Source organism: Rosa rugosa, chromosome 2 (genome assembly GCF_958449725.1).
Source record: "Rosa rugosa chromosome 2, drRosRugo1.1, whole genome shotgun sequence".
NCBI lineage: Eukaryota > Viridiplantae > Streptophyta > Magnoliopsida > Rosales > Rosaceae > Rosa > Rosa rugosa.
Genome location: NC_084821.1, coordinates 6508099 through 6514024, shown reverse-complemented (window position 1 = coordinate 6514024; position 5926 = coordinate 6508099). Strand labels below are relative to the sequence as shown.

The window sequence follows — 5926 nt, the reverse complement described above, 5'->3', positions numbered from 1 at the left end:
ACATCGACACATACATATAAAGCAAAGGAAAAAAATTCCTTATGAGCACACTATATAGTTCAAACTTCAGACTTATCAAATTCACTGTGAGACGCAGAATAACTTGATGATGATTTAGTCTTCTTCACTAAACAGTCTAAACCTAGCCAGACTCCCCTGAATTATGGACTCGGTCCAAGATATTGATCAAACATTACAGGAATACAAGATACCATAAAGATGACCAACTCAACCACCCTAAACTTGCATGGAAAAAGAAGATTGATGATATTCTACTACTATAAAGTGAAACCCTCAAAAGTTTCAGCAAATTTTATACTACCTTAATTACTCATATTAAGTTAATTGAAACAAATAAATACAAGGATTATTATTGTAATAAGCAAAAGAAATAGACAAAAAAAAAAAGGAGATGGGTAGTAGGAGAAGTATATGATAGATAACTGCATCTATTTCAAATTCTAACGTCTAAAAGTACGTGGACGAATTGATTATTGTTTTTGTTACGTGACTTTGTGATTCCATGCAAATGCGCGACAATATGGGTAAAAATAGTATGCTATAAACCACAATCATCATGACTTTATTGTCAAGCTTAAATACACGACTCCACGTCGGTATCTATTTCTAGTTACTTTTTTCTTTCTTATTACGAAATTATGCTTTTATAAATATCGGAAAAATAGACAGTCAAGAATTACTTCTCTATGGATCGTTAATAAGTCTGAAATAGCAACATATCAGATTTTGTAGTATCAGCTAGATTGCTTCCTGAGAAACATGCACCATACTTTTGTAGAATTCCACTGATATAAGGTCTTGAGCAGAGAAAAACATATAAAGGAAGAAGAAATTGAAGATAGTGCTAAAACGCGCCTTAGCATCGTGGATGATCAACAATTGTCCCGCACAATTTTTTCTTGTCATCGCCGTTTGGCTGATGGCACAAGGCGAAAATTAATTCGATGGCATAGCAATTATGGAAGTAATAGAACTCTGCAGCCTCGAGATCAGCAGAGAGGACCGGATTGCCAGCAGGGTCGTTCGAGATGGAAACTCGAAACACTGCTACACGCGTATACCGAGAGTCCATTAGATCATTTCCAAGATACACTAACCACATCCGGCCACCGCCACATTTACCCATTGCATAATAATTAGCGAATAATAAAGGGCAGAATATCACATCAAGCTCATGTAGTACCCGATACAGCTTGGGGACCCCATTTGAATCCCACCGATAAGCAACAAGCCCCTTTCCGAACATAGGTACGGCAATTAAAAAGCCCTTGAATTCTACAACAGCATGAACCTCATGAGGGAGTGCTTTCCAAGATTGATCTTCACCAAAAACCGTAAGAGATGGATACCCATAACCATTAGCTTCCCCCGGAACATAGGATTTGTCCTCGATATCGATGCCGGTGAATGTGTAACAAAGATCCTCGCGAATGGAACCCTCGCATTGGCGAAGGGATGGACCCTCTGGGTCAGTTGGATCAAAGCAATAAGTCACTAGATCACAGTCAGGAGAAGAATGATCGGAACCCTCAATGTACAGTTTAGAACCCACAAGTGTGTGTCTTCCTTGTAGGGGAATTTTTATATGTTGTCCAGTGGGAATTTTACTTGGATGATAGTAATCATCGCCGTCAGGATGAGAAGCATCGTCGTCAGTATCGTCATCTTTGAGTTCACACAAGCATTCAAATAGCAACGGATTCTCAGAGTTTCTTTTGCAGAATTCATCAATATTTAGACGGCATATAAGGTCGGACATCGTCAAGTACAAAAACCAATCCTTCTTTGGGGGTGTTTCTTCCATCTCAGTCTCGGGAGAGAAACAAGAACAAAGGTATTTACTGATACTGAGACCACAGAATCGATCGCACATCTCCGGCCACCGCATTGTCATATTCTCTTCTATCTAATAAGCTTCTTGATGAGACGATTGCAGCTAGCTAGGGTTTGTGTTTTGTGTTTTGTGTTCATGGGAGGTGCTGCCTCCATATATTTATAGGATTCCCACTTGTTGCAGTTCCTTTCTCCTCAAGTATTATCTTTTCCTGTTAGGCTTAGGGTTTTATTATTTTGGGCCGTTTTACAAGGAATAAACATAATCCTATTAGTAAGCAGGATATTGAATAAAGCAAATTATTGTATTTCATGCCTTGTAAGATTATCAAATTACTTGTCATGGCCCAAAAACAGAAAGAAAGAAAGAAAGAAAAAGAAAAACCCCAAATTTTTCTTTGCTCTGTTTTTCCTGCGATGCAAAGGATAATCTCCTTGACCATAGATTATATCCTTTGATTTATTACGAATTTTGGCTTAATTGACGTGCTTGATCAGACAAAGGATGTACAGAGATATCAACTCCTGCATGTTTAGGATTTTGCTGATGTTACACCCTTTGGTCAAGGTTGGTCAACACCAGTGCTTTGGCACCATCTTTGCTGTAATCCGTAGCAGAATGGTGAATACTAACAACAATAGTTCAGACCGGCATCCATCCATGGTCGGTTGTTATGTTATAAGCTTTTTTTCGGTTAATTGACAGGCATCAACAGGAATTGGAAGCAAAACCTCAGAGCACCAAATCACAATGGCAGAGGCTCCCCGTCATGAATATGTCTAAAGTCGAAGATGGAGGAATCCATTTCAAGTTTTCTACTAGCTAAAAGTTGGACTACTGGGTGCTAATCACTAGGCATGGAATTATATTGCAGCTCTTGAAGGTGCACAGTCAATTTTGTTCAACTAATTGAAGGAATTTTCATAATCAGCTGGGTCAAAGGTCCAAATAACTATATCACTCCGGTGCAAAATCTTAAGAGTATTTATCTTGGTACAACTTTGTGAGTGTTTGTATACATATACACTCAATAAGAGTTTGAATATATTTACACTTTATAAGTGCTTTAGTACATATACACTTCATAAACTCAAAGTAGTTTCAAGAGCTGCACCTCGAATATCAGAGGCTCATTTACATGAGACAAGAGGCTGCGTCGAGGGCCAAACTGCAACCAACAGAATTAACGCAGATTACTTTAATCTGTGGGCAACCGAAACTACATCTTCAACTACAGTCATAGCCATAAGGAAAGCTAGGGAATGAAATAAAAAGAGGGTTTCTAAATGAATGGCACGCCAAGAAGAAACCATTTAACAAGAGTTGAGGGAAAGTATCAAGTATTGATAAGTTTACCTCTTCAGGAATTGGTTGTAAGCTTTCAGTTGTGTATCCCACAGAAGGAGGTATCAATGCTCTCCTTTTTCCTGAAAAGTAAGCTGAATATGAGTAATTTGTTCTGTATGTATCTAATAACTCTTTTTTGGTCAATACTATGTATGTGATAACAAAACTCAAAAAGATGGTATCTCAGGCCTAATAACATCATGCCAACAGATCAACAATATTTTAAAAGCCATATATAAAAATTCAAGCCAATTACTTTTTAATTTTTTTTTTTATACTTTTTCTCTCATAGAATGGAAGCGATTTTGGACAGAATTGAAGACATCTCAAACATAAGATACATTACGGATGATCATATTGTTAGTTTGTTACACAATGCCTGACCTAGCAATGAGAGGAAGTATAGCAATAACAAAGAAGTACATCTATCAGTACAAGAGTAATGGCAAGAGGAAAGATCAACCGCAGTGATCCTTGATCAAAACTGTACTTTATTTTTACTGTATTCCTAATTATAAAAAGAGTAAGAAACCAGCAAACAAGTAAATAATGCAGCTCTTATAATTGTAGCGTTAAGAGTTAGAACACACCTCCAATTCTCATGCCAACCAGAACCTCCTCCAAGCCTTTTATAATCTGAATAGGAATTATGTAAGACTTGATGGCGTATTCAAATGAAGTCTGGAGTGCTAACATTCTCAAGAATTCATATGCTACAATGAGACAAAATATAACCTGATTTTTGTCCAAAGGAAGTACCACAGGTGTGCGCTTTCTCCACTAAATTGATCAACAGTGCTACATCAGAACAGATTGGTAGTGAGAAACATTGAAGAGCTAGAAAGAAGAAAATTCCAAATGACATTGCTTACAAATGGAACACAATCTACAGGATTTAGTTATCTACCTATGAACAAAATAGCCATTTGTGCGATGGCATACGTAGTTAATTTCAACCAAATCTCCTTCGGTGGCTGCTGGTCCTTGCCCTCCAACAATCTCTAGGAAAAGGAAACCCTGGATTAATGTCACTCAAGATTAAATTGACTTAATCACACAAGTCCAAGGGACCTTGTTGCTGGGACAAACGATGCAATTCTATGAAATGGGAATGTGATTTGATTCCACATACCGGGTTTTCAAAATTTTGAGCTCAAATTACCAACAGCTACGCTCATGGAAATAGCACATCACATATCTTTTGTGGAATCTTAGAATACCAATCATTATGTGGAATTACAGGCAAATCCTTCCTGAGTAAGCATTATGTGGAATCTTATAAATTCTGTACCTTGGATCCTCACACCACTGGGAAGCTTTAAGGTCCTGGAAGCTTCAAATTTCCAAAAAAAAAAAATTACATATGAGACATACATATTTTAAATATGAAGCTCATCCTCAACATCACCATCAGGCTCTCAACTTTGAGCTTAAATTTGAAAGCAAAAATCAAAACCAAAACAGAAGCAAACAAAAGCCCACATACAGAACCTTACCGAATCACTTCAGGATCCTTCATCTCCGGCATTGGTGCAGCTAAAACAGGATGCGATAGGATTGGGAAGAACCCCATAAAGTCATAAACTGCAAAAGCAGCCTCCTTGGTAATCTTTTGGGAAATCTTTCATGCAAATTCTTAGCAGCCATAGTGTTCTTGGCAAGCTCTTTATCTGCATTTCTGGTTTACACACAATAACATAATCAATATTATCTCCCAGCATTGAAACCAATATGTAAGGAATATAAAAGATGACGATGACATAAATCTCAATCACCCAAAATTGTCTGTATAGCTCCAATCAGAACACTGAGCAGCAATTTGGTAAAGACCCAAAGTTGCATTATGATCAATATGAGAGTATGAGAAGCAAAAATTGGATTTACAAGTTTCAATGCATATGTAAGTCAATAGAAGAATTTACACACAGTAACATAATCAATAGTCTTCACACAGTAACTGAAAATATATGAAAATGAAAATATATGACAGAACATAGTAACTGAAAATATATGACAGAACATAGTCAAGTGGAAGAACATAGTCAAGTGGAAAACATAAATTTCAATCACCCAAAATTGAATCTTTAGCCTGAATCAGAACACTGGGAATCAATTTGGGTCTTGAGCACATTGTTATGCAATTCTATAAGAAATCTTTCATGGGTGATCAATGTAATTTGGTTTACTATATTGAATGCATTTGAAAGTTGATAGAAGAATTTACCTTGGATTTTTTGGAGAACATGGGAGTTGAAGCAAGCTTGGAAAGGAGAGAGTTTCCATTTGCCTAATGGGAGTTGAAGAATTTGGAGATAAATGGATAAACCTGGAGGGACCTAAAATGTGGAGGCTTGGGAAGGGAGGGAGAGTTATGCTATGTGTTCCAGTGTGCATGGAACACTCCATGAGCCATTGGTTTTGGACCCGAGTCACCCGACCCGGAGGGCAGGGTCTTCGAGTCAAGTCAGTCAACGGGTACAAATGATTCATGAAGAATTAAGCAAAAAGCTGAATGATTTCCTATTGAAGAATGGCGGTGATGGTTTTGGGTTTGGTTAGTTTAGCGGATAGGGGATTATTGGGCTTTCCCTGTGTTTTAGGACTGCAAATCTGTGGTTTTGCTATCCACCTTCTTGTTGAGTGGGGCATTTTTTCACTAGAGATAATGTGATGTTAATCCCTTTGAAAGAGTAATTAAACTATGGTTCATGACCATCCCGTGTC

At 37.5% G+C, this 5926-nt stretch overlaps 1 pseudogene; it reads right to left on the bottom strand.

Annotated features, from left to right (window-relative positions):
* Window positions 1-2879: 2879 nt before the first annotated feature.
* On the bottom strand, window positions 2880-5550 carry LOC133734529 (peptidyl-prolyl cis-trans isomerase FKBP16-1, chloroplastic-like; annotated as a pseudogene).
* Between the last annotated feature and the right edge of the window lie 376 nt (window positions 5551-5926).